The sequence below is a fragment of the Danio rerio genome, chromosome 25 (genome assembly GCF_049306965.1).
Source record: "Danio rerio strain Tuebingen ecotype United States chromosome 25, GRCz12tu, whole genome shotgun sequence".
NCBI lineage: Eukaryota > Metazoa > Chordata > Actinopteri > Cypriniformes > Danionidae > Danio > Danio rerio.
In genome coordinates, this window is record NC_133200.1 from 10,724,196 (window position 1) to 10,750,908 (window position 26,713).

The following is a 26,713-nucleotide window of genomic DNA, read 5'->3' on the forward strand; positions in this document are numbered from 1 at the left end:
TATGAATTTGTACGTATTGGCCTCTGAACTGACAAAATGTAAAATAGTTACGTTTCCTCATGAGATCAGGCTGGTTTGCTTAAATGCACAGACTATTTGAAAAAATGAAAACACTTATTTTTGCAAATGAAAGTTTACATAGTATAATTGTAAGATACATACTCAGACCTAAGGGATGCAATGTTGCAAAGTCAAAACTTTGAGAAATATAGTCAGAAAACAAAATAAAACATATTAATGCGGAATTTTAAAACAAATGTGCAATTCTGAGAAAAACAAATTGTTGCAAAATCAAAACTTCAGCAATAATTACCCACCCCTACTAAACTCACAATAGTAACTTTATAACTCAAAATTGGAAAATGCTGAGTTGCAAATCTGAGAAAAGAACTTTGACTTGCGGCATTAACTTAACAAATGTTTTCATATAAACTCTAATTTTGCAAGATAAAACATTATCAATTTTGCAAACAAAATCACAATGCTCAGAAATAATCAGAATTGTATGATAAACTCACATTTTGAAGTTTGTAATACAACAATTGGAATCGCTCTAAATAGTCATTAGCAATTCTGAGTGTAAAGCAAGCAAGATTAAATTCCGCGGAGACACCGTCACAACTCACAGATATAAAATGTCAGAATGACAACTTCACATTTATGAACAAGTCATAATTCAGAGAAAAATATGTCAGAATTTCAAGGTAAAACTGAGAAATGCAAAAGAGAGAGAAAGAAAAAAGTGGTAATTACTGTGGTTTCAATGATGCTGTGGCAGAAACAGGCTTCCGCTCTAAACTCCTGCTGATCTCCACATGGGAAATCTGATGTCCAGCTTTGCGGATCATTGTGTAGTGTGTATCCTTGTCTATCACTGTTATATTTTTTCGCCACACATGCTCTTACATAATTGACCATCGCTTTGATTTCTGTTCTCTGCTGTAAAAACTTCTTGTTTCTTTGATAAGGGAATCAGCTGATGTCAGAGCCAATGTCTGTGTGACTCATTCGCTCTTACAGTATACATGAATGCTGTTCTTAATGTAGATCAATGAAAATTACACTGAGGAAATTTGCTAAGGTGAAATAAATTCTGATCTGTCCATCTATCCGTCTATCCATCTATCCATCTATCCATCCATCCATCCATCCATTACTACATCCACCTTACCAACTATTTATCTATTTGTTCATCCTTTCATCCATCTATCCCTCCATTCAGTGATCTATCCATCCATCCATCCATCCATTAATCTATTTATTGTCTGTCCATGTCCATCTTCCGACCAACTATTTATCTTTCAGTCCATCCTTCCATCTAACCAATCATTCATTTATATTTCCATCCATCCTTCCATCCATCCATCAGACAATCTATGTATCTATCCATTCATTAATGTTCGCCCATGTGCATTTATCTATTCATTTTTTATCCATTCATCCATCCATCCATCTGTGATGACATTTGTCTGTCCATGTCTGTCCATCCATTTATCTGAACAACTATTTCTATCCATCTGATCAACTCTTTATCCATCTGTCCAACTATTTATCTATCCGTACATCCATCTATCCATATATCTGACCAACTATCTATCGGTTCATCCATTAGTCTGTTCATTTGTTTACTAATCAGTCCTTTCCACCCATCCATCTATCTGATCTATTTATCTATCCATTTATTAAAGTCTGTCCATCCCTCCATCTATCCATCCATCCATCCATCCATCCATCCACCCGTCCATTTATTCATCCATCCATCTACTAGCGTGTCCATCCATCCATCCATCCATCCATCCATCCATCCATCTAGCCATCCAATAATCATTCTATTCATTCATCCATCCATCTGTCTGTCCATCCATCCATCTGTCCATTCATCCGTCTGTCCATCCATCCATCTATCCATCATCCATCCACCTGATCAATAATTTTTCTATCCATCTATCTATCCCTCTATTCACTGATCTGTTCATTCCATTTATCCATCCATCCATCCATCCATCCATCCATCTTAAAATCGATCCATTCATCTCTATCCTTCCACCATCTATCGAACCATTTATGCCTATCCATCTGTCTATCTATCCATCCATCCACCCGTCCGTCCATCTATCCATCCATCCAACCATTCATCCATCCAATAATCAATCTGACCAACTATTTATTTAACCATCCAATCATTTTTCTATTCATCCATCCATTCATCCATACATCTGTCTGTCTATCCATCCATCCATCCATGCACATGATCAATTATTTTTCTATCATCTATCTATCCATCTATTCACTGATCTGTCCATTCCATTTATCCATTCATCTGACAATCGATCCATTAATCTCTATCCATCCACCATCTATCGAACCATTTATGCTCATCCATCTGTCCGTCCATCCATCTGTCCATCCATCCATCCATCCATCCATCCATCCATCCATCCATCCATCCATCCATCCATCCTGATTGCAGACTAAATCAGTGTTAAATTTAGTAAAGATGGCTTTGAATATTGTTATATAAACTGTTATACTAGCTTTATTGATTATGAACTATACCTGGTATTAGTATTTTGTTTTTATTTATTCACTTTGAGTCAGTTTTAAATCAGCAGAGGCATTTTAAATATAATAATTACAAATAAAAAAGTCCATTATTATACCACACTTTATTGAAATACGTCTTGTAAAAGGGACATTTTCACTAACTGCAACTTAATTTATGGTGCATTACAGTATACAATATGTAAGTGTAAGACATGATATAACATTTGTCATAAAAAAAATCCCTCTGCCTTACAGTATTGCATCCGCTAGAAAAGTTTCTTCTATAGGCTTCAAATATGAACGGATTTAAAACAATTTCAAACCAGTGGGCAATACAGAGGAAAAATTAAGCTGGCTAATAAACGTATGATTTTTTTTTAATCCTCGTCTATGGAGTAAATTGAATCCCAGCCTGAGTTCCAGCCGAGGAGAAGCTAATAGATTTTCTTTGAAGGCTGCAGTACAGCAGGGCCGCGGCTGCTCTCTTTAATGATTTCATATCTCCACAAAAACAACTCCTCTCCGCCTTTGAAGAAACAACCAGCGGTGGCCTGAAAAACTGTACGGAATGCGGAAAGACCTTTTGTTAATGCGGATGCTGAAAATCTTTGATAATCATTCAATTATCAGCAAAGCAGTGTGGGTAAATATTGGGGTTTTAGTCTGAACTGTCATAATGGCCATTGAGGTAATAGGAGATAGTCTAGTATGTGTGTTGAATTTTTGCTAATTTACTTAAAATCAAATGAATTGGCTCAAACCAGGAAACATTCTAGCGTCAGGAGTTTGGTTGACGAAGATTTTTATTTTATTTTTTTTCAAATGATTGGAAATGTATATAAACAGGCTTGTACTCATTTTGATGTACAGTATGCATCCAGCCTGTTCACAGATTTAAATAAGAAACATAAATGTATCATTAAAATTAGTTATATATTTTTTTCAAAATATTTTTAACTAAAAAAAAAGCCTAAATAAATAAAGCCTATATATAAACAGCATAACATATAAAACTTTGGCATAATATTTCAGTTAATAATAATAATAATAATAATAATAATAATAATAGTAATAATAATAATATTATTATTATTATTATTATTATTATTATTATTGAACTAATGAACATTATGTATTTATTTATTAGAAGTGTTAAAGTAGAAGTAAAAGGTATGTATATAAAATATTTATAATATATTAAACTAAACATAATATTTATAATATAATAACACAATTTTATTTTTTTATTTGTAATTAAATTTTTTGTTTACATAAACAAATACCAACATATATTATAAAAGTAGGAATAGTACAATAGAAGAAAAAATAATGCAGTATGTTAGATAATAATAATAATATTCATATTCATATTATTATTATTAATAATAATAATAATAACTGTTATGAAATAATACACTTACAATATGTATTAATTAAGGTCTTATAATAATACTACTACTTCTAATAATAATAATAATAATAATTAGACATTAAATAATACATATTTTATGTGTATTATTACATTACTGTTTTTAATTTAATCATGTATTATATTACAACATAATAAATACACTAATTTATAAATACAAAACCAATTATGTTATTATTATTATTTAGTGAACAATATTGAACTTTTCTTTCTTTCTTTCTTTATTTATTCTTCTTTGTTTTAAAAGTAATAGTAAATAAAATATGTTAGTTCAACATATTGAACTAAACATATTAATTATAATGTAATATAAAAAATAAATTATATAATATTTATTTATTTTAATATAATATATTTATATTATATTTAATAATAATTTTATGCTTATTTTTAATATAAATGTCACAATATAATATATAATACTTAATGCAATATGTATAATTGATACTATTTTAGATATTTTATAATCCACAGCATGCTGCATACACTAATAGACTAGTAGTAATAATCCTGCTTTCTTTCATTCATTCATTATATTTTGTGATTATTATTGTTTTTGGTTTTTTTGGCTCTTTTGCTCGTCTGTTCTGACTCTCAAACACCTGGACTCCTATGAGAACGACGCCGGCTTTGATCCAGACCCAAGAGACTCCGTTTACCACCTCTGAATTATGGCTCAGCACAAACATGAAGAGCAACTATAAATCAAACGCACAATACATTGAGACTGGCAGCGGAAAATCAAGTGAAACGAAGGAGGAAAAAAGGCACAAACGCAGGGCGATAATGTGCAAAATGCAAGAGCTGCATACTAAATACAGAACCCTTCACTAATATTAACATCCTTGGTGAATATGAAAAAAGAAGGCTTATGTTTTGTTGTTTTTTTCTTAAAACCCTTACAGGTGATTGTAGTTTTGGAGACTTTTTGACCCAAAGACACTTCTGCAATTTTCCAGCTGTGATTTTTTGACATCTTTAGCAGTGATGAAAACAAACCCGCGTAACTCTTCCAGGCTGATTCATAACACTTACCGATGACTGGAATTACTTTGATGTTGGCCCAAATAGTGGAAATGTTCAGTGTTTTTGCTATTTATTTTTATTATAGCCTCATAGTTTAGAAATGTTTTGCTCATGTCAATTTAGAGGGGTGCCTATAATTATAACCACCATTTTTAACACGTACTGTACAAATAAATACAAATTTTTATTCGGTGGTATATGAGGATTCTCCCACTCTAACAAATTAAAAGTTGACTAAACTTAATGTTTAACTTTAAAAAAGCAACTTGCTGCACAGCTTTTTTGAGCTGGCTCAACTTAAATCAAGTCAACTGCATTACATGGGTTAAAAGTCAGTCTACGGGGAACAAAAGAGCAAGTTGAGTCAACCTTTTATTATTTTACATTTAATCACCTTCATTTTTTCACTACCTAATGTTTAAATAGATGAATGAATAATGAAAAAAATACTAACATTAAAATTGTAAAAATAAAGTTGAAAACTGCTGCAGAGCTTTATTTTAAGTTGACTCAACTTAAATCGAGTCAGTTACACTACTTGGGTTAAAAGTTCACAAAAAAAAGCTGTGCAGAATGTTGCCTTAGAATTTTAAGTTGAGTCATGGGCAGTGATGGGAATAACGGCGCTATAAATAAACATTGTTACTAATGGCGAAACTTATTTTAGTAACGAGTAATTAATTGTATTACTGTTTCCCCCATTACAACCGAAACCCTGTGCCATACCTTTGGAACTGGTATGCACCAGACCAAATCAGTATATGATTTTCAGTGCCTAATTCCGGTGCCACTGGTGCTGTGACAAGAATGTAAAGCCAGTCGCACACTTGAAGGGCCCTATCATACACCCGGCGCAATGTGGCATCTCGGGAGGCTTTTTCAGTTCATTCATAACAGTTTGCTTTTGTATAATGTTATTATTATTAGCAGTATTATTTATTATATCCATATTTATATTTGTTTTATTAAAAACAAGCTTAGATTTGCCCACCTGCAGGTTTTAGACCATATGGGGCACAGCATGTGTTTTAGGATATAACTCAGGTTTTTGAACACACTTCGTTATTGTTGTTCATTTATTCGTTTGCTGGAAATTAGAACTGAATTTAGAAATAGTTTTGAAACGAATATTTGCGCTCAACAAACTAAATTATTTATTTATAGTCTAATTGATGTCTGTGCGTAAAGGTTTCCCTATCCAAGAGCGAATGTGAAAGTAGATCCATTACCTCTCATTCTCACGCAGTAGATGCTCTGTTTAACAGTTTTAACTGTTAACTGTTTGCTAGTGAAATGCTCATTTTTTTCCATTTAGACTTACTTTGCGTCCTGTAAATAGCGAATGCGCTGTTGGCGCGACGCAGCTGGCTCTTAAAGGTAATGGGAGATGAGACTCTAATTGGTTTATTCTCAAAACACACCTATAACTCATTAAGAAAATAAACACAACCCTTTTAGACCATGTGCCACGGCACAAAGCAGATTTTCCCATCCTTAAATTAGCAAAAACGTGTTCTGACACGCCCTGAAAGCGTTTGCGATCCGCGTTTTGCGCTCTGCGCATGGACCGTCAAAAAAGAGCCCAAAGCGCCACTCGGCGACGCACAGCGCCATGCATTTGAGAATTCGCAAGTCAGCTGCTGTCCGCGGCACCCAGCCACGTCTCAAGACTGTTCATATTTCTGCCGTGCCGCAAAGCACCGTCTGAATAGTTTAATTATAAGTAACATGCGAAAGTGCACATCTGGTGTGTAATACTATCAACTGTCACACCATTCCTAAATGTTTAATTCTAAACAGCTTTGAGGGATACAGACAAGTTAGCGATGTCAGGCGTTTGTTATTGTAGCTTATAGAAGGCAAAGCGTGCAGTACGGCGCATGCAGTAAGCAACTCACTTCATCAACACGCATGATCGCATTCATCCGATTCGCTTAAACCAAGCATTCTAAAGTATGGCTGTATTTTACAAGCAAGGATTCTGACACACCAACATGCAGAAGATACTTTACAAAAGTTGCGTGTAAGCGGATAAACGTGTCAAACTTATGAAATGTGAGGGCTCATGAAATCAACTTAAAGGTGAGGAATGGACTGTCTTTGACAGCTTTGTGACATTATCTGACACTTTCAGTGAGTACTTTTACATGGACACCAATACTCTGATTTTAATATGATTAAAACAATACTCTGATCAAGAGTCTACCACATAAACAGTGATTATCTTAAAGGACCACAGACACAAACTGCGGAGAAAACATTAGGCTGGTGACGCAATGATGTTATTGATCTATGTGTTATAACATGTAACTGGGGATCAGGAATGTAACAATTAAAATGATGTTTACTTTAAACTTATTATAAATATACATTTATATAGTTCAATTATAATGATTAATATATCGATATGTATTATCGATTTAGCACCGGTATCCAAAAAAACCAAACAATACCCAACCCTATTTTTTAGCGGTGTGAACCTATACTGGTCTCACGGTTCGGTTCGGTTACGATTATCATGCCTTCGATTCGGTTTAATTCCATACTTCGGTGCATCACTGTGCATTGACGATGCTTCCCATATAAAGTGTTATATTTTAGAGGAGAGGCTATAACAAGCTGTCTGTATAAACACACAGAGACACAGCACCACACTGTCTCTCATTCAAACACAAACATAGTCAGCACCAAAGAAACAAACACACACACAAGCACACACACACACACACACTTAAGCCCTCGCAACAGGGACAGCTCGCGAAGAGCGGAGCAGAAAAACGGAAAAAAAACGAAAAAAATAAGCACTTTTCCGACGGTCCCTTGCTGAGAGCTCCTCTCAACGCGAGCTATTCCAGCTAAACACATATTGCGAGGGCTTAAACGGAGCAGTGCTCGTAGTGTGGAGCGAAAAAAAAGAAAGACAGCTGTGAAACATAACCAGGAAACACACTTTAGATCTGAATGTGTGTCAAGAATATCGAAAACAAAACCAACTGAATCGCGCTCATTTCTGGCGCCCTCCTGGATATACAGCGCCCTTAGAATTTGCCTATGGTGCCTATGCCACGGACCGGCCCTGAGTTGGCTGAGTGTTGTAAATACTCGCGCTCACCTCCCTCGTGAAAGAGAGCATAGAAGATAAATGACGTCAGTACATAATAACCGGTTATGATTATTACTGAACCGATACCGAATTGTCCGCGTCTGCATCGCGGTGCACCAAAGAAACAATTAATTTTGACACCCCTACTATTTTTTATGCAAGCAGCGTCTCTCTCAACCAGCTATAGGACCTCTCTTCCTAGGGTATGTGTGTTCAGGGCTGGGGCGGGACACATAGCCAACCAGTAACTATGATTGGTTTGTCTGTGAACGTGGTGTAACCGAGAATGTGATGATTGGCTTAGACAAAGTACATTTCTATCGTTTGCTAATCGGAGGGAGAGTAGTATAGTTGTTCATACACATGCACAGTCAGTCGCACACATCAACAATGAGGAGTCAGAGCGATGGCAAATGCAACAGGTTTACCTTTTTTGAGGTGAAAGGCAAGAATGTTTATGCATCGCGCTATTTATTCTCAGGAAAAAAAAGTCTCTTAGCGTTGTCAACGAGTATTTATAAACTAATGAAGCACCTCACGTCGTCACATGCCGCCACAAAAAATGTGGCTAAGACTGCAGGTGATAATGTGAGATCTGCTACCAAAGGAGGAGATGAAGCCACAACGTCAAAGCACCTAAAACTCGATTTTTCTTCACTACAAATTGTCTATTCGCGTCTTTGCATTGACTTAATATGTAAATCACTCGCGCTTGTCGCTTGTTCCGCGTCTAGGGTGAATGCAGCAAGAGAAATATTAGTCTGTTTAAAATTCTTATTGACCTTCTATTCTATAATGCTGAAGTGCGCTCGTTTTTTGTGATAGAACTTCTGATTGAGGGAGAAAGTGGTAGGAATAATAAACGGCAGAAATCGGTGAACCTACTTGCTCTAAAAACACATGTTTGTCATTATGCATACACACAAGTAGAATAATATAATAAGAAAATATCAGTTTGCAACATCAAGCAGCATAACGAGTTATTTTTAAGATCTAAAAATCAATGGAAGTGAATGAGACTGGAAGTTTTGAGCCAAAAAGATTCCAACATCAAGAATAAGGTCAATATCGTTTGTAGGATAAACAGGAGATTAAACTGCTTTCATTTGATTCAACAGGAGTAATGAACACGACCACAACAACATAGATGGATGTATGAACATAAATAGTTAGACAGACACACCAACACGATCTCACGGCAATCCGTAACTTTTTGATTTAGCCGCTAATTCATATGAATTCGTACGATCTAATTTGTACTATTTAGTACGATTTGCTCATCCCCCAATGACGGTTGGGTTTAGGGGTGGGGTTAGGTGCCACGCCTCCTTTTTAAAATTGTACAATTTCGTACGACTGAACTCATACAAATTCGTACCAATTAGCCACTTAACTGGCAAAACGTAAAATGCTTACGTTTTCTTGTAAGATCAGGCTGTACACACAGACCGACTAACAGACAAATGGATAAAATAAACAGATCAGAGAATGGATTAATGGATTGATCATCAAACGGATATAAAATAGCTGGACAGACAAATAGATAGATGGATAAACAGAGTCCAGCATGAAGCGAGCTTGTGTCCTATTTTGTTTTCCTGCTAATGTGTGAATCTGAAGAGGATGTGCTTCTGAAAAGCAGCGCAGGCTTTTTTCACCTCGCGGGACTCGAGGGACAAGTGCTCCTCTTCTCTCTTGTCAACGTGTAGATGCCTGAAACTCCCCCAGGTCATCCAGACCTCCTCCTCACCAGCAATCCTTCAATATACTCCTCTCTCTCTGCTCTCCACTAATGGAGGTTGAAGGACTGTCACTCTGGCCTGCATTACAACTTCAAGGGCTCGAACTCTGTTTCTCTCGGTTCTCTGGCTAAACTGAGCTCTGCAGGACTCCTGTGGATTCTCTGAGAACAAGACGGTCCGCCTCATGGTATACTGTATGTCCCCGTCTGTGCTTTTAAAGAGGCCGATGGACTTTGGTGGAGGACCAGCTTTGTAATCCGACATGCTGCAGTTTCAAGGCACTTCGGCTACTGTACACACAGTATGAATCTTTTGAAAACTATTTTAGCTACAGTAGAGTACCAAAAATAAATAAATAAATCCATTCAGTGCAGTTTTATTATCATTTATATAGGGAAAAATTAATGATTTTTTGACGAAAACAAATGCACACTGGAGGGTGCACTGTAAAAACTGCTGGGTTTGACACAATGCCTTCATGTTGTGCAGACACAAGTTAAGTTAATTGAATAGTTTTTACACATTTAAGTGGTGTGAACATAATGCAATTAAGTCGTTTTCACAAAAAAAAAAATCTTAAGAATTGGGTTGTTTCACCTTATTTTAAATAAGTAGTTTGACAAGCATAACTTTAATAATTCAATTGTCAGGAGTCAATTCTTCCACTATTATTCAACTAATTATTCATACTAAGTCTTATTCAAGACATTCATTTCAGTATATTCAAGTTAACTGTTTTAGTGTGTAGGATTAATTTCTTATACTCATCCAAAAGTGGTGGATTTAGGCAAGGGCAATGGGCAAAGGGTGACCGCCAGGGCTTAATTTGTGCTGGAACAAGCTGGATCTGGAACCTCTGAAATCTGATCTGATTTTACCAATCCCCCTCCTCAATCACGCTCCTCTTGTTCACTTTAACTTTCTTCCGCGACTCCCCAACCCTCTTCACTTTCGTCCGTGACAACCCCCCGCTCTTCACTTTGTTCGCAACACCCCTCTGCCATCAAATGCCCCTCCGCTCTACACCTTCGTCCGTGACATCTCTCCATCTTCAGGTAACCTCCCAGATCCATTACCCAGATCTGTTCTGGGACCTCGCAATTAACAAATTAGGCACTGGCGATTGCTAGGGCCAGACAGAATCTCAGGACATTTCTTGCTATTTCTGCAGAGAATTTTGTAAAACATCTGCTAATTTATGTGATATGATTTTAGGAGTATCACAACTACAAACTTAATACATTAAATTAAAAATAAAACATTCATTAATTTTCTTTTGGGCTTAGTCATTTAAATAATCCGGGGCCAGAATAATTGCCAACTTATCCAGCATGTTTTTACGCAGCGGATGGCCTTCCAGCTGCAACCCATCTCTGGGAAACATCCATACACACTCATTCGCACTCATACAATACAGACAATTTAGCCTACCCAATTCACCTGTGCCTCATGTCTTTGGACTGTGGGCGAAACCACAGCACCTGGAGGAAACCCACTCAAACGCAGGGATAACATGCAAACTCCACACAGAAACGCCAACTGACCCAGCCAAGACTCGAACCAGCAACCTTCTTGCCATGATACAACAGAACGACCTAGTGCAGCACTGCGTCGCCACATAAATGATCTTTTAGTAGAAAGTTGGGTCAAATCTGGACAAAAACAACTGTTGGCTTAAAAAAAGTGCAATTTAAATGAATAGAATTTTAAAAGCTGCCTAAATGTTGTGTGTGTCAACAACCAATACAATGAACGAACGACAGAAAACAATGGAACAAACTATCAATATATTGAACAAACTATAGACTGGATGGATGGTGTCTTATTTGTTTTCCTGCTAATTTGTGAATTTAAAAAGAGATAGATAGATAGATAGATAGATAGATAGATAGATAGATAGATAGATAGATAGATAGACAGACAGACAGACAGACAGACAGACAGATAGATAGATAGATAGATAGATAGATATGTAGACAGACAAGACTTCTACTGATTAGCCAATCACAGTAGACTGATTTATGCTAGCATGGCACTAAACTGCAGTCTTCTTCAAGGGATTATTACTGTAATAACTGTATCAAGTCATTTTGAATCAAATTGCCGGCTAAATGACTTCTTCCTGCTACAGTATGTCTTCTAGCAATACAGTGTAAGATCCAAAGGAGGATATCACAGGGATTATAGCATGTGAGGTGAGCTTCACAGTAAAGCCACTTAAACGCATAAGATAGACAGAATGAGACATCGCACATCCAGGTCATGCCGGGTGCTAAGTGAAGCATGGCATCTTTGCGAGCACCAGTGATTTTGCGCTGGCCGCCGCCACCTACAACATGCATTATTGCACAGCAGGAACGCAGCGTGTTTGTGGCCTTGAGAAGAACTACTTCATACATCTGCTGGAAATCAGTGCTTGGTTGAAGTTGCTGGGGAAACGACGAAGGGAAAATTTTATATTTTATATTTCAAGTTTATATTTCAAGTTCATGCAAGTTCATACAAATGGGATAGTACTGGAATCAGAATTCTGATTTATTGATTGGTTGATTGATTGATTCATTGGTTGGTTGGTTAACTGATTGAATAATCAGTTGGCTAATTGTTGGTTTATTGGCTGATTGATTGATTGGCTGGTTAATTGATTGATTGATTAGTTGACTGGTTGTTTGGTTAGTTGGTTGGTTGATTGAGTAGTAGCCTGGTTGGTTGTTTGTTTGGTTGATTGATTGATTGATTGATTGATTGATTGATTGATTGATTGATTGATTGATAGATAGATAGTTTAGTTGACTGGTTGTTTGGTTGATTGATTAATTGCTTAGTTGGCTGGTTGTCTTGTTGATTGATTGATTGATTGATTAGTTAGCTGGTTGGTTGATTGATTAATTGATTGATTAGTTGGCTGGTTGGTGGGTTGACTGATTGATTGACGAGTCGGTTGATTGATTGATTGATTGATTGATTGATTGATTGATTGATTGATTGATTGATTAGTTGGCTGGTTGGTTGATTAGTTTGCTGGTTGGTTGGTTGATTATTTGGTTGAATAATTTATGGATTGACTGACAGGTGGATTAGTTGCCCGGTTAGTTAATTGATTGATTGATTGGTTGATTTTTTTTATTTATTAATATATTTACTGCACAAATGCACACATTTTAACTGCTTAAAGTACAATTGATATGAAAATGTACTTACAGTAAGTAGTGTATTTTTTGTTAGTTATTCTACACCACTGTTTTTAAATCAGTCGATCAACAGTCTGTCAGTCAATAAACCAATTAATCAATAAGTCAGTCAATTAATCAGTCAATCAACCAACCAATGAAACAATTGATCAATAAGTCAGTCATTTAACCAGTCAATCAACCAACCAACGAACCAATCAATTAATCAGTCAGTCAGTCAAAATCATAATCAATCAACCAATCATGGACCTTTACTGACCTTAGAGAATCCCACCAATCACCAGCTGCCATTGTTGTGGTCACACAATAGAGTTGTGTTGAAAAAAGCTCTTGTCTCCGAAAGTCAAAACAACATGGTGTGAATCCCAGAGGAAAACAAGGCAAGTGTCTTTCTGAACTCAGTGAACATTAACTGAAAAGGTCTTTTCACTTCAGGGAGTACCTTCAGCCAAAGACCTTCATACTGTTTGGTGGGCATGTTAAATGTCACCGGGCTTAAATACATTATATATATATATATATATATATATATATATATATATATATATATATATATATATATATATATATATATATATATATATATTTATATGTGTGTATATACAGAATAATCAATGCATAGAAGAACCGAAAGATAGAATGAATCAACATATGAATGATATAGAGATGGAATATAAACAAAAAAATAGACTGAATGAATCATAGAAAGAGTGAAAGATTATATAATAAACAAAAAATAGAATAAACAAACAAATGATAGTGACAGAATAAACACACAGAAATTGATCAAAAAATTGAACAATGGAATGAACAAATGAACAATAGACTGAATTAACTGCGAAATGAACAAATAATTTTCAATAAAAGTGATAAATAAAAAACAATAATTGTCAACAATAAATAAATAGATCATGACAGAAGGACAGAAGGAACAAATGCATAATAAAGAGAAGAATAGAACAAACTAATAGATTGAACAAACAATTGATGGACAATTATAGGCAGAAAAAAAAATTTAACAACAGAAATAATAAAAGAATGAACAAGCAAATGGATATAGAGAACAGGCAAATTACAGTTAAAAGAAAAGAGAACTGTAAGTAAAGTAATGAATGGATAGATTGTCAGATGAATGTAAGGCATGAAGGAAGGATTGATGGATGGATAAATGGATAGACGGCTAAAATTATATACATATAAATGGATGGATGAATGGAAGGATGGACGGATGGATGAATAGACAGACATGACCAGACAAATGGATGGAGGAATGGATGAATAGATAGATAGATAGATAGATAGATAGATAGATAGATAGATAGATAGATAGATAGATAGATAGATAGATAGATAGATAGATAGATAGATAGATAGATAGATAGATAGATAGATAGATAGATAGATCTGACAGTTCTCCATTTTGTCTCTGTATTTACATACAGTTAATAGAAAAAAAGAACTGAAAGTAAAGTTAAAAGCCACCAAAAAGGCGCCGTAAGTCTTAATGTGGGAGAAAAAAATAAGTTTAACGAGAAAAAAAAAATGCAAGACAGACTTATCCATGTATGATTTTTAATGAGGTTGTTCCCTCTTTTTCTCATTGCGCCCTTTAATGAATATTAAATGGCCAACCCCCATTTAAAATATATATGAGTATGTGTGTAAACCCAAGCTGAGAATAAAGGCCTATCATGTCTACTGTGCTCAATGGGATCCCATCAGAAAAGGCGGGAAGGGGCATTGGAGAGAGGGAAAAAACAGAAAGAGAGAGAGATGTTTGCAACCCGGCATGCTTCTCACGTACTGCCCTAATTTCAGTCGGGTATGAGGAGGAGAATTGTGGGGCAGAGCGCATCATACACCCACCTTGAGATTTGAGACATCAATGCCAGTTTAATCGTAGCATGTGTGTTGTCAAATAAACGCATCCGTGGCCAACTGGGTGGTACTGAGAGTCAAGAGTGTTTTAACAGGGAGTTGGTGTAGGTGCTAAAGAAAGGCTTATAGTTGAGTTTGTACAGTGATGATATATTTGTTGGAATTTAGCTGAATCTATGAGGGGAAAAACGTAGATTAACAAAACAAGTTACTTTGAGCATCACACATATTGCATAGGCTACACTGTAAAAAAATCAGTAATTTTACTGTTTAAAAAAAACATTAAATTACAAAAATATACCATAAAATACCCCATATTAAATGACAGAAATTTCCTTAAACTAAATTTTAGGTAAATTATTGTAATTTAATATCAGTTATTTAATTAACTTTTTTTTTTCGGAACCCAACCTGCTGGAAATAAACAGTAAAATTCTGGATTATTTTTTACAATGTACCTGCCAATCCTCCTGTTTTTGCTGTAATTCTCTTGTATTTTACCATTCTTTCCTGTTATCATCCCGTTTAAGTATTTTCCCTTATTTCTCTAATATTTTTAATCATTAATATATCAATGTTACGTTCGCTTGCAGAACGTATTTTGAATAGGTGTGTGCGTTTGTTTGTATGTGGGTGTGTCTTTTCATGCGTGTGTTACAGGTACAAACGGCATTGGAGGATCTGCATTTCGTGCTGATGACGTTGGCCGCTGACGATGGGTTTGCGCCACCAATCGCTGGTTGGCGTAGCGTTTAAAAGCCTCTCTATCTCTTTCCTTCTCTCACCACTTCTCGCTCTTATTCTTTCTGAGGTCTCTCTTGCGAGGGCTAGTCTGAGAGAATGTGTTTGCTTGTGTCTAATGCTCTTGTCTAAAGTTTGAGATCTGATAATGCAACGTGTTTGCTTGTAAACTTGTCTAAAAAGACGTAATATAATATAAAAATTAATATAAAAAGTGAAATTGATATAGAGATGTTCAAGAGAATTATGCTGTTGCTTTATTTTGACTTGAAAGCACATTGAAATCAGTATAAAAACAGCTGCATTAACTTAATTTCCCTTAAAGATACGTGTCGATCTTCTCCCTTCCTTTGTAACCTCTGAATCAGTCCATTTATGTAACGGTGCTGACTGATGAACACCCTCATTCCTTCATTTTCTTTTTGGCATACTTTCTTTATTAATCAGGATTCACCACAGCGGAATGAACTCCTTTATCTTGTTATGAGTCCCTCCAAACATACCACACAAGCAAATTCAATTGAAACCAATGATTAAGTGAATCTAAAACATACCAATGCAATCCAAACATCAAACAGACGACTCTTACGAACAGGAACACTTTAAGTGAATCAGAAGCTTGTAATGTGACGAACAAATGACTCTTTTGAAACAATTCTTTTTCCTTCTTTTAAGTGACTCAAAAATATAACATATCAGTAAAGTCTGAGTCACAAACCGCAGATCTTTTTAAAGGAATCAAAATCACAGTGTAACCAATCTAGTCTGATTTCCAAACAAATGACTCTTGACTCATTTCTCTTGTTATGAGTCACTCCAAACATACCACACAAGCAAATTCAATAAAAATAAAATGACTAAGCAAATCAAAAGCATACAGTGCAACTAATGTAATCTAAACATCAAACAAATTGCTCTTTAGAGTCAATTCTTTTATCTTTTTCAGTGATGGTGTAGCTGGATTCACAAACAAGCACTCACGTCATACATGAAAGCTATAATGATGAACTACAAAGCTTTGTAAATAAATAAATGAATAAATAAAAATTGTCTACGCAGCAACTGGAATATTAACGAAAAATAGTCATGAACAAAAGCATACAGTTCACACTACACATGTAGTTCAATTCACAAACAAATGACTCTCATTGATCAATTACTTTTAATGGTTCTTTAATCTGAGTCACAAGCAAATGACTCTTATGAACCAGTACTTGCAAAATGAAAATATAACACCTCTTCTAGTCTATAATGAGTGAATTTAAAATTATGTTTGATTCTGAATGAACATTGGTTCCTTGAGCTATTTGGTTTTGTTTAGATGAATCATTTGAGGAGATTCACAAACCCAAAGTTACCAGACAGAATCAAAACCACTGTATGAAAACCCTTTAAAGTACAATTTTTCAAAGTGTAGATGCGACGTAAACAAGTAATTAATAGCGCAGTTTAAAGCTTCATTGATTAAAACATAACTTTTTGAAATCACATTGAACTGAAGTGATGGAGTGACAGCTTTTTAATGAGAATAAAGTGAGTTTTCCTTGCTAGCATGACAGAGGCCAGCTAGTAAGTGCTGTGCGGATGCACCTCACCCCTCTGACCGCTACAGCTGCTCTAGCGACAGATGCTAGAAGCCATGTTCTTTAGACTCCTTGGTAGAGCAACCAACTCTCATGCGGAAGGACGCCGGCTCGATCCCAGCTCGAAGCGGGTTGGGTGATGTAGGACCGGCGGGGGTTACACCACTACTTGTTTACTGTACAATTTACATTTAATTTTACAGTGTTGATGTGGCATACTCCAATCATTATTAACATCCATCTACCACCACCCTCCCCTTTTGTTAATTCTAACGGAAAACTCCTGTTACCTCCACCACCACCCCGCCGCTAGTCCCTCCACCCCCCACTCACCCACCCCTGGTTCTCAACTTACTCCCGCCAACCCCGCCACATTCCACACCCAACCCAACGCCGCCCCTGAAGTCTCCTGGAATTGCAGACAAATGTTGGCAGGTATTACCCCAAACTGCCACCAAATAGATTATTTGATTTTCTTGATGCAATTATATAGCAACTATTACTTTAGTGAGCTGAATAGAAGTCCAAAATGGTGTGATTGACAGTAGATGGGGACTATTTTACATATATATTTATATAAACACACAATATGAGATAAGGTTGTAAAAATATGAATATCACTTTAATAATTAAAATTATTTTTAAGTTATAAAATAATACTTTGGACGGACGTGCTTCAATTAAAATGACACAAAAGTTACTAAATAATGCCAAACTGTAATGTTTTGGTGCGCTTTCCCTTTAAAAACTTGTTTATTCTTTCTCATAGCAGATCAAACATTAGCCGAAATGCTCTTTAAAGCACGGCTGACATGGTAAAGCTGCTTATTAACAGACAGTCAAACAAACACAGCTGAAAGAGACGTAACAAAAGGAATTCGGCTGTCAAATAAGCTTTGAAGGGCACTTCTATCAGACCCACATCAGGCTGGAACACATGCCACTACAAAACACTATAATCAAAGGCAACGACTTCGCTTAATAGCTAAAGATGTTCTGTGTGGGACTATCATAGCAATATCCAATCAAATCCAATTAACTTCTTGGAGCCTCCCCTCCAGAAAAGTGCATTACAGCAGGATTAAGCCCACTATCTGTACTGGACTTGATTAATGACCATGTTAATTAATGCTGAAGGGGCTCGTTGGAGCGGTTCCTCACGTACAGCCTCACAGTGATCCAGCTGCGTGGTGGGGACCGAGAAAATAGAACCATCACCAGAGCAGACATCCCATCCCGCAAACACTTGAACACTTCTGCGGAGTCTTATAGCTGTAGAAGAGCTAAAGTCTAGCTTCTAAAGTGTGTCTGAACTCAAAAGTAGGGTTGGGTGATTGATCGGTACTGAATCGATTTGCCAGTAAAACTGGATCTAGTATAATTCCAGCATGAGGTTTCAGTTTAAGGAGAATGTACTACACAGAGTCATAGTTCACTAATAAGCTACGCGAAATCATGTTCAAAATTTAAATCTATATGAAAATCAAGATATTGGTTCTGTGACAGTGACAAATGTTTGCATCGTTTCTCAGTTCACAATGGTTCTGCATAGTAAATACTGCATGTGAAATTACCAACGCAGTCTCACTGCAATTCGTAACTTTTTTTTTTTATTGTATAGCGTCTTATTCATATTTGCTTATCCTCCAATAGGAAGTAAGGTCAGGGGTGTGGTAAGGCGGCACGCCTTTATTTTAAAAATCGCACAAAGTTAGTTGTATTAATTTGTACAAATTAGCTACTTTTCTATCAACACGCAAAATAGTTACGTTTTCTTCTTGAGGTCTGGCTGGAATGCACCACTAACATGATGCGAACATACCTGCTCCACACTCACTTCATAACTGTTTGAAATAAATTGTTCCGTGAGGTAATTACATGGTTGTGTGTTTATTAGTCATGTTGAACCAATATAGTAGTAGAAATCTTGTGTTTACGCTATTGGAATTCCTGGTTATGTTCGCAGGTATTTTTAGTTTATGTACAAGAGCGCCCTCTGGCCTTCATGGGAGAATTACACAGCTAACAAAATATGCATGACAATCAGTTATTTGTTTAACTATGTTTACGATTTCATTTTAATTAATCGCCCAGACAGATTCAAAAGTATTCTGTTAGGGACTGAATCTAATGTTTTGAAGGGAAGTAAGAGGTTTCTTTGCTAGTGTTAATGTGTAATGATGAGCAGAAAGAGGCTTTGTAAAATACTGAAAGAGTCAAAGCAAATGTAGATAGATAGATAGATAGATAGATAGATAGATAGATAGATAGATAGATAGATAGATAGATAGATAGATAGATAGATAGATAGATAGATAGATAGATAGATAGAGTACCAGTATTGAAGTAAGAACAATAATGAAATAACAATTTACCAGTGCTGCTCGGCAAAAGTAAACAAACAATCGGTTCTCAAGTTACTGAAACAACAACAATAAACAATAAAATGCTGCGTCATTTAGTCCAAGTAAATGCAATTAAAAATGTAAGCAAAACACATTCAAATTATAATATATACACATAATTTAACACAACAACGTGCTGATGTTGCTCAGGAACTGCAAACAATAAAACACTACTAAGCATTAAAGCCATAACAAGTATTCTACGCCTTTGCTAGACATCCCGTCTGTGTTTCCTTTATCATGTTTACATGTAAATAACAATGCATAATATCCTCCCCAAATATTTACATTCAAATATATCCAACACTGCAGCAAAATCACTAGCTGAGAAGCCCAATGTATATTTCAACAGCAATATCAGATTAAAATACAGTGCCAGTGTTTCCTAGATCATATAATCAAACATAAACATTTGAATAAAACTGCTCTGTAGCTCAACACCAACAAATTATACCCAGACAACACAAAACACACCCTATATTCACAGAGAAGCCATCAAGATAGCCTGAAGGTAAAGTATTTTTCACTCAATGGAAAGCATGAAAACTCACTGAAATCTTGGAGCAATAGTCTATTCAAACACTGCAGAGACTCACAAACCATCCAAAAATGTGTGAATTATAAAATCCCTGTTATATAGTAGGATATGAAAACGATCTCTCAGATTAAATGACACTTGTCATTAATTAATATGAAAAGCTAGTCTCAAATAGGCCCACTGAAGATCTTTTGGCTGCTAGAAACAGCTGTTAGCTCCACAGGTACGCTAGTGCTAATCTGCGTTAGCCACTGATGGATGTAATTAACGATTATCCAACGCATTCTCATTCGTTTTGATAAGAAAATTGCAGATAGGGTTACGAGACAAGCTCTGCTGGAAACTTCAGGATTAGAAACTCCAGAGAAAGATGTTGGAAAATCAGTTTAAGATGCTAGCTCTGGTTTGAGGCATGCTAACTGGTTTGTAGTGGAAATGGGTTTCTTAAACCTATGAACAAATGTTTTTAATAACCTTTAAATGAAGTCTCTGCTTGAAGACTTTACAATTATTTTTAACATTTCATTGAGAACATTTCATTTACATTTCATTCATAGCCAAAACATTTGTAACGTTTAGCATAAACAAAGATACTTTCAATTTAAATAGTTCCATGACAATGGTTTTAATATAATGTTTGTTCTTACGCTTATATCTATTGTAACAGCTAGCAAACTAGGCTGAATTTCCAACACGATGTTCAATGCCAAACTACAAAACAGTTTACCACGTTAAAAAAGTAAAAACCCTTTTACTTACCTCAATGACAACAATTCAAACAAGCTTTGAGTAAATCCAAATAAATCTCCAGCCTCCGTATTAGAGATCCACACCCATCCAGCTCACACCTGGAGCAAAAATACAGATTTAGAAATGTGGGACAAGATAAACGAGATTACATTTCTGATAAAATCAAGATTGCTTCTTTCATATCACTAAATGATTGTCATTTCTTGCTTTGAGATAAACGTTTATATTCGAGGCTCTTTCAGATCACAGATATTATCATACAAAAGTATTTAAAGTTGAAAGACAAGCTACTTTGTAACTTGTGAATGAGCAAGCTACAGTTTCACAATTAAATGACATTAAAACTGATGCTATCTGACAGAATAATGAGGATCTTAATTACTGTACAGTGATAGTATTATATATATATTATATATAACAGACAACATAATACTAAATAAAACAACATACAGACATGTATAGTAGCTATGTATTGAAAGGAATGAAAGTTTATTTCTTTTAACTTTTTTTTATTTCATATCTCATCTTGGTTGTGTTTACTTCTCACATTTCTGCTTTTATTTATTTGCAAAAAAAAAAAAAAAAAAAAACTCAACTGAATCCCGTTCTTTTTTCTGCAAGTTGAATTAAATCAACCGTCTTAGCAAAGCGAGTGATAAAAAGATGTCATGTATCCAATCTGATTTACTACAATTAATTGAACACAGAAAGACACTGAACTACATTACACAGATGCTGTCATCTTTCTCACCAGACTGTTCTCAAACATTAAAGACTATAATATATTTAAAAGGAAAGGAAACAGATCTTTTCCAGCTCATAAATGATATAAGATTCTTAGTCTTTCAATATTTATTGATCCTTTTAGGCAAGGAAGAAAAGTCTGTCTTTTCTCATAATAAATCTAGCTTTTTCAGCCTCGAAATTACTTAACACTCCCTATGGAACTTGATCAGTGTCATCAGAAGCGGCGTATTCCTTGAATGTTGAAATATATTTGATAAAGACTGCAAATTCTGATTAACGTCAAACATAAGAGCCGTAAATCATGTTCACAAAAAACTCATCCAGTCTGAAGGAAAAACGGGAACGGATAGTTTACAGCCATTACACATTTGAGTTAAATGACACTCGACACTCAACTAATACGAGAAGTCTATTATTTTCCATGTTATGTCCCGTGATAATGATTTTCAATTCTTACTTTCCACTTTTCATATTGCTTTCTCATTCTCCGCGCAGATAATTCCCATAACCAATTTCAGTAACACAGCCAGTTGTGAAAGGCAAGGATTATTCCATATTATTCTTGGAGTCTATACATTTACAAAATCTCTTTTATAACATTTATATATCCTAACAGCCCCAACATTATTGAATTAATTAATTATTAGAAAACATTTACTTTTGTTATCAAGTTTGTTATTAAATTCCCACTTTTATTTTTATTTAGATTGTTAAAATTAAATGTACACACATATATTTATTCACATTTTACACACACACACACACACACACACACACACACACACACACACACACACACACACACACACACATACATACAAACATAAGTTCTGAGTAAGTTTGATCAGGTGGTTAATTTAAATGAACTTGAAGCAAAAGCTATTCAATTAAGTCTTCCTCATTTTACTGAATGCCAATTGTTGTTTTTTAAAGGGAACCTATGGTAAAAAAAAAAAAAATCTGCTTTAAGCTGTTTAGACAGACCCAGTTCTTTTTTTATTCAATTTAACAACTTAAAAATGGTGGACCAATTTAGTTTTGAGTGGTTTTGAGATCGACCACAACTTGATATAGGAGTATGGTCCCCCCGCCTACCAATATTAATTGACAGGTGCGCATTACCACATCCTCAGTTTGTTGTTCAAGTCCGCCATTTTCAGTGTGTGAGTAAAAGCCATGTCAACAAAGGAACACCCTTGATCTATTTTTGGATGTAAGGCTCATTGAGCTTAACACAAGAGCCTTTATCATTTTCCTGCGAACGAGCAACAGTGATTTTACATTTAGCAGCCATTTGCGCTGAACACACAGGGAATGCAACGTATCGAGATTCAGCCCATTAAACAGCAGACCCACTGAGTCAGCACTCTCTCTGAAAACATTTGGTTGATCTCGGCTGGCGGATCAACATTCACCACATGATCGCTCTCATCGGCGCCATTGTTTGTAACTTCAGGTGGGTTTGCAAACCTGTGTACTTTTCATTGTGTCTCCCTTAAACTTCAGCCATTTGCATTTCCTGCGGTCACTCCCTGTCATCTCAACTAGGTGCGCCTGTAAAGCATGAGCGCGTTGCGCATCCCTCCATTGGAAATAACGAACTTGCCTTAGTTATAGCCTCAGTCAAAGGTAATCCAGTGTGCGTGGTTATTAGTCTCCGTGTACAAGCTTGAAACTTTAAACTAGCACACAGTTGGCATAACTTTGTTTAGTTGCCGCAGTTTTTGATCCGTGCAGAAAACACAGTGTTGAGAAGCCTTTACGATTAATTAATCATGATGAATTAAAATGCTGTTAATAGTGAAACCGGTTAATCGTTGCATCAGTATATGGATGACGCATACATCATGACATAGCGGCTGTAAAACTATACAAAGACACTAATGATTTTGTAACTATCACTCTGACACATTCTGGCACATTAGGAATATTGATTCCTCAACAGCAGTCTCTGCTTGGTCTGAGTCAAACATGTACGGCTATATACTGGTCCTCTCACTCATGTTGCTTCTCTCTGTCTGCCTGTCTGCTGCTATACACAAAGCGAAGGAGCTCTTGCCTCTGCCCCCTTGTTAAGTTAGGCAGGAAGTCGAAACTAATTTTCATGTGAAGCAACACACCCCTGAAACAATGCACAGGTCGTTGTTTTAGGGGCGTGTTGCTTCACATGACAATTAGTTTCGCCCCCACAATGACACTTTTTAAAACATTATAATAAAAACATCTGAATTTTGTTTTGAATTGAACCCAAACTGGCACACTCAGAAGAACCATAATATTAATATTTAAATCTTTAAAAAGGAGTAAAATAGTGCCCTTTGAGGTAACTTGTTTACAACACGAGAAATCTAATCTTTTTTTTTTACTATGTGTCTTTTTGTCAAATTTAAAGCTAAAATCTCCTTTAAAACCAAACCAAATTCATACAAATTCACAGTTGTACAGAAAAATAAATGTACATAAACTGTATTTTATCCCGGACGAGCCCCCACTTTTTGCTTTGTAATCTGTAGGTTAGGAGAAAAATAAATAATGAATAAATTATATATATATTCCTCAAGTATTGGTCTATTTTCATGTTGGGAATGTTTATTTAACATGACATAAAAATATTAAAAATGTAGTTAAAATATTAAAATTACCAATTAAAAAATTTGTAAAATTGATGTTATATTTAATAAGATGCTATAATCATTCATTCAGATTGAGAGGAATATATGAAACAAAATCTGAAACTCCAAATAAACACAAAAAATCATCTCTTCTCTATAGTCTTAAGCCTTTTCAACTGTCTTTGTTCTTAAGCAGTAATGCATAAAGAATCACACCATTTTTTTTAATCTATCTACAGGCTTCACTTGAGACCTTGTAATGTGTTACGCTTTCTTCACATTCTCTCTTTGTCCAGCAAACACTCCATCATTCAATACCACGGCTCATTCCCTTTGAATCCTGCTTCCTTTTCTTTGAAACTCCACCGATATTTCATCTACAGAGGCCAGTTTAGACCCTGAAGTAATCTAAGTGATAATAGTTGATTGTTCCTGTGGTTTGTAATGTGCGACTGTGAAGATTATTGACAGCTGGGCCACTGGAGCAAATCAATTGATATTTTTCCCCCTCTCTGATTTCTAGGCTGTCATAATTACGGCCATCCAGAGATATTTTGAACACAGATGGAATATTAATAACGTACAAACACACACACACACACTTTCAGTCTGCAATCGGCCAATGAATGACATTGTAATTATGATTTCATTTAACATTTCTCGTATTGTTGTGCCGTGTGAGAACCTGGCATGAATATTACTGCTTAAATTCAATGCAGTTCTGCATATGGTCACAGTAATGGCACTCAATTTGAGTCAAGACTTTGGAAGCAATAGGAGGAAATTGAGACAACAGGGCGAACGAAGTGAGAGAGGAATTCTGGGATTGGATATGAATACTGAGCAGATACTTTAAAGGCCACGCTGAGGATATGGATATGGAATTGCTAAATATGACTTATGTTAAAAAAAGGATGATCTATGTATTTATTTGAATTAAATAATGTGAAAGTAAATGGTGACCAAATGTTTATAATTAGCAAAAGAACCATAATTATGACCAATATTATTATATTTGAAATATTCTAATAGCATGCAAGCACGTTCGCCTCACAGTAAGAAGGTCGCTGGGTCGCTGGTTCGATCATCGGCTCAGTTAGCGTTTCTGTGTGGAGTTTGCATGTTCTCCCTGCGTTCGCGTGGGTTTCCTCCGGGTGCTCCGGTTTCCCCCACAAAGACATGCGGTACAGGTGAATTGGGTAGGCTACATTGTCCGTAGTGTATGAGTGTGTTTGTGTGTGTTTGTGTGTGTGTGTGTGTGTGTGTGTGTGTGTGTGTGTGTGTGTGTGTGTGTGTGTGTGTGTGTATATGTTTCCCAGAGATGGGTTGCGGCTGGAAGGGCATCCGCTGCGTAAAAACTTGCTGGATAAGTTGGCGATTCATTCTGCTGTGGCGACCCCAGATTAATAAAGGGACTAAGCCAACAAGAAAATAAATGAATAATAGCATGCAGCAATTTTTTTGTGACATAGATACTGTCAGTTTTAAAATGTGTCATAAAACATGTTGAAAAGTAGCTAATATGAAAGGCAAAGGCCTCTAGATTATCCTTATTTTACCAAACTAATATATAATCATAGCTTGATTTTTTTATTATTTCATTAGGTCAGTAAGATCTGACTTTGCTTAGACAAAAGTCTTGTCACTTAATATAAATAATGTACAGTATAGAATATAAAGTCATGGTGAAGTGATAAAAAAGAGGTAATATTGTGTATGACCCCCATAAGCTTGGACGACTGAATCCATACATCTCTGCAATGACTCAAATAACTCATTAATAAAGTCATCTGGGATGGTATAGAAGGTGTTTTCCTTCATCTTACCACAGTGTTACAACTAAAGTTTATTTATTTATTTATTTATTTATTTGCGCATTGCGTGTATTTTATTCTTTGTCCTGCCTTCCTTTGTTGTTTTCTGTGATTCCATAGGCTCCCATTCTAATATGATCCAAGCTCTGATTGGCTGCTGGTTGGCTGCTTGGCCTATAAAAAGGCACTTCTGGCAGGGTTCGGGGAGCTCATTTGTGATGCGATGGTTGCTGGGAGTGGAGAGCTCCTGGATTTTCCCTACCTCTCTGGTCTATGATCAAACTTTAGCCTTGTACAACTGTTCATGCTTGCAACTTTTTGAGAGTTTGTGCTTGTGGTGGTGCCTGCCCATTTATTTTATTACTTTCGACTTTAAGTTTAGGGAGGAAGGTAAGCTTCCTGTATTTTACCATAAATATTTATAGGTAATTTAGTTCATTTACTTTTTAGATTAATATCTTGGCTTGTGGCTTCTCTGAAGAGATGCTACTACTTTTTTTTTTCTTTTCTTTTTTATAATAAATCTGTTTAATTACTCTCAACTGAGTGTCCGAGTTCAGTTTTTGACCTAAGTAATACCCCCAAAGGAGATAATACCCTGGGGGTATTA

General features: G+C 35.7%; 1 protein-coding gene across 9 annotated transcripts in view; it reads right to left on the reverse strand.

Moving 5' to 3' along the window:
• lrrc4ca (leucine rich repeat containing 4C, genome duplicate a) overlaps positions 1–26,713 on the reverse strand; it is a 385,566-nt gene that overhangs the window by 236,261 nt on the left and 122,592 nt on the right. For 8 of the 9 annotated variants that reach the window (XM_073942073.1, XM_068217375.2, XM_073942078.1 and 5 more), the window contains one exon: positions 20,940–21,028. The gene's annotated coding sequence lies outside the window, so the exon portion shown is untranslated. Of the gene's footprint in view, positions 1–20,939; positions 21,084–26,713 lie in introns of all 9 variants that reach the window. The other variant, XM_073942074.1, reaches the window with a different exon arrangement.